Source organism: Rhincodon typus, chromosome 35 (genome assembly GCF_021869965.1).
Source record: "Rhincodon typus isolate 14 chromosome 35, sRhiTyp1.1, whole genome shotgun sequence".
In the NCBI taxonomy this organism is placed as follows: domain Eukaryota; kingdom Metazoa; phylum Chordata; class Chondrichthyes; order Orectolobiformes; family Rhincodontidae; genus Rhincodon; species Rhincodon typus.
The window spans coordinates 5970387-5980369 of NC_063366.1; the positions used below are offsets into that span (position 1 = coordinate 5970387).

General features: G+C 40.8%; 1 pseudogene; it reads right to left on the minus strand.

Moving 5' to 3' along the window:
* Window positions 1-6018: 6018 nt before the first annotated feature.
* Window positions 6019-8136, minus strand: LOC109915359 (annotated as a pseudogene).
* Between the last annotated feature and the right edge of the window lie 1847 nt (window positions 8137-9983).

Here is a 9983-nt window from a genome sequence, read left to right on the forward strand (position 1 = left end):
ATTGAGAGATGCTAGAGCAAGTCAGTTATTGATGCTGGCTGATGATAGTATTTGTCTAATCCAGTGGGGTTAATGAAGGAGAAATATTAATTGGAGGTATGCATGGATGTTACAAACTGGTCTAATTATACAGTATGGGATTAACGAGTTAACTTGGTAAGTGGGAACGTTGTGTGAAACAAATTCCAATAGAAGGTATTGGTTTATATTAACAATTGATGTGGCAGGTTCAAGAATATTGGCTTCACAAGAATTATAGAATCCGTACAGTGTGGAAACAAGCCCTTCGATCCAACAAGTACACACTGACCCTTGGACCATCCCACCCAGACCCATCCCCCTATAACCCACACATCCAAGAACACTATGGGCAATTTAGCATGGCCAATCCACCTAAGCTGCACATCTTTGGAGTATGGGAGGAAACTGGAGCACCCGGAGGAAACCCATGCAGACACGGGGAGAATGTGCAAACTCCACACAGACAGTCACCCGAGGGTGGAACTGAACCCAGGTCCCTGGTGCTGTGAGGCAGCAGTGCTAACCACTGAGCCACCATGCCACCCCAAGGGTAGGGAAAGATGTGGTGAGACAACCAATGGAGGAAAAAAGATATATTATTACAATGAGAACATTGTTTCCTGACTCTTCTGACTAGGGTAAAACAGAAAAAGAGTCTAGGAAACAAGTGGTGATTTTGAAATTCAGTTATCAGATGCAATATTTGGAAAATGTAATGAAAATGGGTGAGGGTAAAGAGAATGAGGCTGATACATTTAGCCCATTTTCTCTGATAGAAACGAAAGAAGCAGATTCGGAATTAAAAATGTAATATGAAACAGACCACATAGAAACTAACCCATACATTACTTCTTGAAAATCGATGTCAGATAGTGATGAAACCCCAATCCTCAATTAAACCTGCACCTTCCAATAACAGATTTTGAAGAACCATTCACCAGGATTTGGTTGGTCCTCTATGGAATTGTGTCGGATCACTTCCTAAAACTGGGAGAAAGAACAATTTAAATCTTCTGCTTATATCACCCACAATTCAAGGTGCATTGGAAAAATGGCATCAAACTTCAAAGTCCATGATTAGAGATTATTGCCAAAATGTCCTGATGGGTGGAATAAAGGAATTCTTTTATTAATATTTCCTATTCGGGATGCTTCTAATGAGTCCAGAGGACTTAGTGCTTTTGAAATATAATATTGACTTGAGGTGAGAAGATTAAATCAAATTAACTCGATTAACTAAATTGATGTTGATAAACAAAGGTCAGAAATTATGCTTCCAATCTGTGCGTTGAACTTCTGAGAAAAACCTGACCAACACAGGTGAGTTGGTTAAAAAAACTGAAGGAGGCTTAATTAACAATGAAAATCTCAAACAACTAAAAAAGCTTAAGTTCAAAATTGTGTTGCAACAGATAATGAGTTAGCATTGTTACCTGTCTCTGTGGACTAATAAAAATTAGGTTCACTGGATCCTATCAAAACAATAAAAAACTGAATTCAGCAATTACAATTTAGGTCATCCAGATAGGCCATAGGATATATGTTTGTGTCATGTTAACATGTTGAAAAGAAATCATGACAAAGACAGTAAGAGAAAAATATACAAAAAATTCAAACCATGAACCCACAATCAAATTAGAAAACAACAAAGTGCTTAAATAATAGAGAGCATCATGTTTTATCTTCCAGAAAACTATTCAGGTGACATACAAAGGCTCATGCAGAATTATAGAATAATTTATAAAATAAACCAGGAACACCAATTTTGGCTGCTCATGATGTTAATGTGGAGGGATGTGTTACTTGCAAAACAACACCCATACTCACTCAATCTGGAGATATTCACTCAAGTGAGGGAAGAAAATAAGAATATGACATTATTGAACTGAGTCATAGCAGCAGGTGCTCCCCTGTCATTGATGGTGCCAAAATCAGATAGGTCACGATGATTCTGTAATGATTATCGCAAAGTCAATGTGGTTTAAAAAAAGTGGACCTGTACCAAGACAGGAGGACTGAATTGAACAAATGAGATATGCATGATTTTTCACAAGGAGTGACTTGTGCAAAGTCTGTGAACTGATAGCACTAAAGAAATATTGGCTTTTGTAACATCAGTGCAAAGTAGATCAGAATTTGGATAATGAAATGCTTATGGTATAAAGATACGCAATGTTCTGTATGCTTCAGTGTTTCACTTAGAGTTTTTAACTGAGGTGAGGCTCTCCCTGTGTCGTTTGAATAAAGTGATCATAAAACCTGTATTCAGTCTACAGAAACAACAGTGTGGAGCTGGAGGAACACAGCAGGTCAAGCAGCATCAGAGGAGCAGGAAAGTTGATGTTTCGGGGTGGGACTTTTCTTCTGAAATGAAGATAAAATACAACCAACCAAACTATGTATGTGGAACTTAAAGATTGAGAAACACATGGTGAGATAAAATCCCATTAATCCCAAAACTACTCTTTTACAGTCCTCATGATAAAGAGAATCTCCTGCTCTATCACTTCTATAGAATTAAATTAACTGTGACTTCAACTCCCAGTCTGGAGAATCTGACAGCTCTTCCTGGAACCCTCGTACACCTGAGCTTAAGCTTTCTCAGCTTCAAGTAGTCTCTTCAGAGTTCTAATCAAACAGTCCTGATCTTGAACTATTACTAATTCCTTACACTAAGGGAACCTATTAACAAGTGTAAACTATCTTTGTACTTTGTCAGGAGCAACTAATTTTGACATCTACCTTCAGCCAAGGCTTCTGCAGAACACCGCCACCCCCCCAGCTAATTAAAAAGTTTATTTTTTTCGTACTGTGAGTGTTTCCCCTGAGTTCAAAGAAACAAGTCCAGAATTTTCAATCAGGAAACCTGGGTACTTTATTTGCTCATAAACTCTCAATGTAAACAATAACCCATAGCACTTGGAGGTTATCTCTCTCAAACATTTAAAATAAATTACTGTGGCTACAGAAATATTTTTGAGTTGATCTTTAAAATCCCTTAAACAAACAGAATCCATATGCTACTGGCTCAAAATTCAAAAATCCAAACTTAAAAATAATTTCCTATTCATTAAAGGGATGAGGGCATTGCTGGCTAGGCAGCATTTATTGCCCATCCCTAACTGCCCAGAGGGCAGTTCAGAGTCAACCACATTGCTGTGGGTCTGGAGTCACATGTAGGCCAGACCAGGTAAGGACGACAGTTTCCTTCCCTAAAGGATATCAGTGAACCAGATGGGTTTTTCTGACAGTCAAGAATGGATTCATGGTCATCATTAAATTTTTAATTCCAGATATTTTATTAAATTCAAATTCCACCATCTGCTGTGTTGGGATTCAACTTGGGTACCCAGAACGTTATCTGGGTCTCTGGATTAACAGTCCAGTGACAAGAACACTAGGCCAGCACCTCACCCCTGATATTAAAATATATGTAAATCTCTCACCTTACATCACAGTGTGTGTGTGTCTGCAAGACAGTGTATGTGAGGCAGTTTGTGACAGAATAAGTGTGTATGAGAGACAGCGTGTTTCTGAATGTTCATGACAATGAGTGTGCGTGAAAGCGTGGTGTGCTAGATGGATGCAGTGTCTGTGTGAATGGTGGGAGAAAGCAGAAAACATTCTCAATATTTTTTGGTTGATTTTGTTTCAATGAAAACTTCCTAACTTGGTTAACTCGAACCTTCTTCACAGTCAGCAGACAGTCACACACTGTAGAATGGACAGCATTCACTGTTGTCTTTATTCCCTCCCATTGTCCATTCTCTGTACTGGAGGGAACTGCCTTTCCTTCTCTGTATTTTATCCTGTATGGAACAATATCAATACCAGCTCCAATCTCAGTCAACCTGTCCCAGGTGAGTGATGGAGCATACCAGTAAACCTAGAGTGTTAAAGGTTTACCAGATATACTTGTAGGACATGTAGTGACACTGGAACTCTCACTCCACCTTGGTCACTGCTGTGTACTGCAATTGATACTCCTGGTGTGGCTGTAACCGAGGGATTGTGAGGAATTCGGATTTATTGGACGTATCCACAATTTTCCATTCCTCCTGTTGGGGAGCTCGGTATTCCACCCTTTACCCTGCACTGTCTAGTCACGTTTGTGATTTTTGCCAGTCAAACTGATCATTTCTTGAAGACTGATCATGTCAAGGTTTGAACACGCAGGCTACTTGTATGGAGAAGGAGTATAAGAAAGTATGCCTTAGAGTGATAATTTGCTAGCAGGAGTTGTTTGATCAGTTACTGGAGGTTGGGTGGAGCAGGCTCATCAAATATTTTGGCCTGATCCTTGGACAAGACACCCTGTGCATTAACTAACCAGACTCACATGGCAGAATACAGAGGCAATTGAGGGTGAAGGATTGGAGGGTGAGAGTGTGGAGACAGAGAGTGGAGGGTGAGGAACTGAAAGGTGAGGGAGTCGGGAATGAGAGATTAAAAAAATGAGAGACTGACAGGTGAGTGACTGGGGTGTGTCATGTTGAGGAAGAGGAGGATAGGAGACTGGGGGTTGAGGGACTAGAGAGTGAGGAATGTGGTACATACGTCACCCTGAGTAACACCCAGAGAATGTAACTCTACAGCTTCCAATGCCTTCTGTACCATTCCCAACACTCTGTTCCCTCAGTCACTAACTGCAGGTTCTTGTGTAGGTCTCACTTGGAGAATCTGCAGAGACAAAATAAATGTCTGTTAGGATGGGGAGTAATCCATTCTCAGAGAGTGAGAATGCAACTTATGAGGGAACACAGATTATGTAAGAAATTCCCATTCCCACACTCCCCTACATTCTTACATTTTATGGAGATTTGGGAGATCTCTTCCATACAACCGATATTTAGTCGGTGAGGATGTGAGTGTGTTTGGGTTGGGTTTAACGGACAACATTAGACCTGGTCTGAGCCAATCACACGAATAAAGATCAGACGGGAAACAAGATGTGTTTATACTTGCATGTGTGGATATTCATCAGTTCCATTCAAAACAGTGCTCTGTACTCCCAGTGCTAGAGATTCCCCCACAGTCAGTCTGTCCCCTCAGTTCTTACCTCTTATTCTTATCCCTCTAAGGCTTTTTCCAGACGATTATTCCAAATATTGAAGCCATTGCAGTGACTAATCCAATCACAATCACAAGATGGGAACGTTCCATACTGTTTTCTGGGATTTCTGAAACATATTGAATAATATCAGGATGCTCTCTGTTCCTGGATCTATTCTCAGTTCTGTTTTAACTGGGTACATGTTTAACTGATTTCCACCCATTAGGAATTGATGGGATTGGTTGAAACACTGGTTTGACATGCCCAATTTCACTCTCCATTGAAGTCACTAAATATCCTGTTGATGGAGCTGTAAAAAATCTAGTGCTGCAATCCAGGACAAGAGAGAACTATCTTCAAGTTAGAGTGAGATCATTTAGGATTGAAATCAAGAAACACTTCCTCATGAAAATTGGAGTGGAATTCTGGAACTCAATTACCTCCGAGCGCTGAGGCTCCATTGAATTTTTCTAGACTTGAGATCATGAGACTTTTGTAGGGAAAGGGCAGGAAGTGGGTAAAGAGAGTGAGGTAAGTCAGACAAGACTTCACTGAATAAAAACAGAAGTTGTTGGAAAAGTGCAGCAGGTCTAGCGGCATCTGTGAAGAAAAAGTCAGAGTTAACGTTTCCGGTCTGGTGACCCTTCCTCAGAACTGGACTGGACCTGAAACATTAACTCTGATTTTTTTTCTTCACAGATGCTGTCAGACCTGCTGAGCTTTTCCAGCAACTTCTGTTTTTGTTCCTAGTTTACAGCATCGACAGTTCTTTCGGTTTTTATTCAGGACCTCACTGAATGGTGGAATAGACTCGAACGGCTGAAAGGCGAGCTCCTGTTCCCATATTAAATATATGTACACATACATTGATAATCTCTCACTCACACACATACACACACACGTGCACACACACAGTAGCCAGCTCCTTACCCCACTGATAGAGCTTAGCCTCTGCTAGGCTGTAGGTTCGGTTGAATCCCTGAGGATTGTGTCGCAGACATGACCTGTCCATTCCTTAGCCAGGTCACCTCGATGTCTACAGGATAAAATCCAGTGACCAGGCAGGAGAGAGTGAGCGGCTTATCCTGACGATTGGGCTCGCTTCTGGAGATGAACACTTCAGGCTGAACTGTGATGGGAAAGGGTGAAAATACAAACAACAAACAGACATTGACTGGAATGGGAAAATGGTTTCTGAAATTAGAAAAGAACATGGGATTAAAACTGAAATTCATATCTTTCCTTTCAAAATATTTCTTTCCTGCTTGGAAATATACATTTAAGTGCTGAACAAAAACTTCTTCCAAATGTGTTTTCCAAAACTTGTTTCAGGTTTCATCAGCATTCCATTTCTCTTTCGTTTTCACTGCATTATGATTGGTTGCAATCCATTTCATTCTGTCTGGCTCTAAACTCAGATAGCCCTTTCCATCAAATCCAACTCGCATCGATCTCTTAATAGAGCCATCATCAGAGATTTCAACAATAGTTATAAACTGAAAAATGTGAATTCCTGCATGTGTCCAAACAGAGAAAAACAAACAAAAAATTTTGTTAATTGAACATTGCAAGTTGTTTGATAAGAGGGGAAAGGGACTGGGTTTCAGTTAGAAATGGGGAATTAGAGTCACAGTCTCTGATCAGAGGGGAGAGAGGACCTAGTATCAGATAGAAATGGGGGATTAGAGTGACAGTCACCTCAGGAGATTAACTGAGTGGAGTGACCCAAGGGTCAGTTCTGGGATATAAAGAGAGTGGAATGATTCTGGGTGAAAGCAGATAATCAATGTGCATTCTCTATAGGTTTGATCTTACCAGACGTCTGGTTTGTCATTGTCATCATTGCTTTCAGATTCTCTTTTGTCAGCTCTGAATTTGCGTCCACCAAATTTGAGATATGGTCCCAGAATTTAACACTGAAATAGTCAGCCATGAACTGTTGCCTGGGGATGCAACGACGGATCACACTGTCATGGTAACCTACTTGGACTCCATTGACCATTGCTACAGATGTCACCTCAGGGAAATCTTTAATGCCCGATACTATTGTGTATATCATTGTGTGCGACTTAGTGTCTGTAAAGGGAAATAATAAAAGAGGTTACCAAACACTAAAATAAGCATCATCATGATCAACCTGGACTCTACTGACCGTAATAAGCCCAGAAACCTCAGCAGTATCACTAATGCCAAAGACTGCCATGAAACATACTGTAAAGGTATTACTGTCTATAACCCACAATAACAGGACAGTCAATAACCATGTACACATATTATCACATGATCAAAGTGACGCTCCTAACCAGGGAACATCCGAAGTGAGGAATTCAGGTTAACCTGAGAGTAGGTCTATGGTTTATTACCATAACCAGAAAAGATGTGGAGTGAGTGAATCCAGATTGAAATGAAGAGAAACAAAAATATTTGGGAGCATGAAGTATGAGACCATGGCAGACAGTTACTGTGTGAACAGTCTCTCTTTGAAACACGGGGATGGACAATCCAGAGCAGGATCCTCACTGTCCTTCACTGAGCTTTTTAATCACCCCTTTATACATGGTCAATAGGAGGTTGGTGACTGAGAAAATCCGACCTATTCAACCATGAGGGCATCACAACTGAGCCTGGGGTGGGTTAAACACGGAGTATCCTTCTCGTCCTGGCAGTGTTTACAAGGCTTTAGACCAGGAACGATGAAACTGGTTTACTTCTCCCAATTGAGGTGAAAATTAAAATTGTCCATATGGACCATTTCCCAAGCTTCTGTGATCTCGGGGTTTCTACATCCTGCTGTCAGGAGACCTGGACACAAATCCCATCAGAGTCTCCCAGACTGTGCTTCCTTCAATGTGTAAAATACCAGGCTGGCTGTAAAACAGGCGGCTGGTGAAACGTCCCCCATTTCAAACTCTCACCAAGAGATTCACATTCGCGCCAGAAAGAGGGAGAGAATGGAAAACTGAATTCTGTATTTACCAGGAGAGACCCAGGAAAGACACAGGGAGATGGAGAAAAGGATCAGCAGCATTCTGGAAATCCACTATCCCTATTCTAGTCAGACACTGGGAATAAAACACTTTGAGGGGGAACAAATTGTTGTTTGTAAACTGGAAAAAAAACAAAAAAAATCCCTGGAGACGATTTTACTAAAACTCGGATGAACTATTGTTTGTACATAAAACTGGAAGGAAACAAAGAAGTTTATCAAGACTTTGCTTCACTGTTAAAACTTGATCTTTGATCATCTCCTGACAGCAGAACCAGAGGGTGAATGATTGGTTAATTTTAGTCAAATACCCAATTAAAGGATAAACGGTTGATTGTCACCAGTTACTAGGAGGAAGAAGTTCAGGGATTTATTATCAGGCAGAGAAATAATAGCGACTCACCTTTGTGTGGCGCACTTGTCTGATGATAGTCTAAGTACTTCCTGAGGTTTTATGAAACAAAGTATGGTAATGTGCTATATAAGGAAATATTGGACAAGACAAAAACCAAAAGAACTGTGGATGCTGGAAATCAGCATCTATGGAGAATTAATGTTTTGGGTCCAGTGACAGTGTCAGTGACTTCGGCATTTTGAAGAAGAGTCACTGGATCTGAAATGTTAACTCTAATTTCTCTCCACTGATGCTACCAGACCTGCTGAGTCTTTCCATCAATTTCTGTTTTTGTTCAGGAAGCATTGGATCAGACAAACAAACATTTTCTCTGAGACCTGTGTGCACCAAGCAGCAAAGGTTGTGGAACACTGTAGAGATGGAATTGTAGAGCTTAGGGCCCAAGTAGCTGAAAACTCCTTGTCGGGTGATTATAATTCTGGAAGTTTAAAATGTTAGAGTTAGAGAAGGGCAGACATCTCAGAGGGCTGTGGGGTTGGAGGAGGTTACAAAGATAGGGAGAGGCAAGTCCACAGAGCAGTTTCAAAAATTGGACGAAAATTTATAAATGCAGCTTTGCTTCACCTGGAATGTCTGTAGATCAGTGAGCACAGGTGATTGAGGAAGAGTTATTGAGTCATAGAGTCATACAGCATGGAAACAGACCCTTCAGTCCAACTCATCCATGCCGACCAAGTTTCCCAAACAAAACTAGTCCTATTTGCCTGTGTTTGGCCTTCATCCCTCCAAAAGTGGCCTCACCAACATCCTGTACAACCACAACATGACGTCCCAAATCTGATTCTCTCAATGTTCTTAGCAGTGAAGGCATAGGTGCCAAACACCTTCTTCATCACTCTGTCTATCTGTAATGCAACTTTCAATGATCTGTATATCTGAACCCCTAGGTCTTTCTGTTCTCCAACAGTCCCCAGGGCCCGGCCATTAATTGTATAAGACCTGCCCTTGTTCATCTTACCAAAATCATTTATTTAAATTAAACTCCATCTGCCACTCCTTGGCCTGTTCGCCCAATTGATCAAGATCCATTTGTAATCTTAGATAACTTTCCTCACTGTCATCCGCAAACTTACTGACCATGCTTCCTGTATTCTCATCCAAATTGTGTATATAAATGACAAACAACAGTAGACCTACGGTACGCTGCTGGCCACAGGCCTCCGGTCTGACAAACAGCCCTCCAGCGCTACCCTCTTTCAGGTCTGTTGTATTCCTTTCCAGCCAACTTGTATGCCACTTGCTTGGATTTAATACTATTGCTAATTTTCCTTGTAAGCCACTGTTTGGCCACCCTTCCTGTTTTACTTTTGCGCAAAAAGGAATGAACATTTGTTATGCCTTTTCAATGTTTGCCATCACCTTTCCATTGTCACACTTTTAAGTAATATTTCCCAATCTATCATAGCCAACTACAACCATATACCATCGTATTTTCCTCTATTTAGATTCAGGACCTTAGTCTCCGAAATCAACTACGTCACTCTCCATCTTGATGAAGAATTCTATTA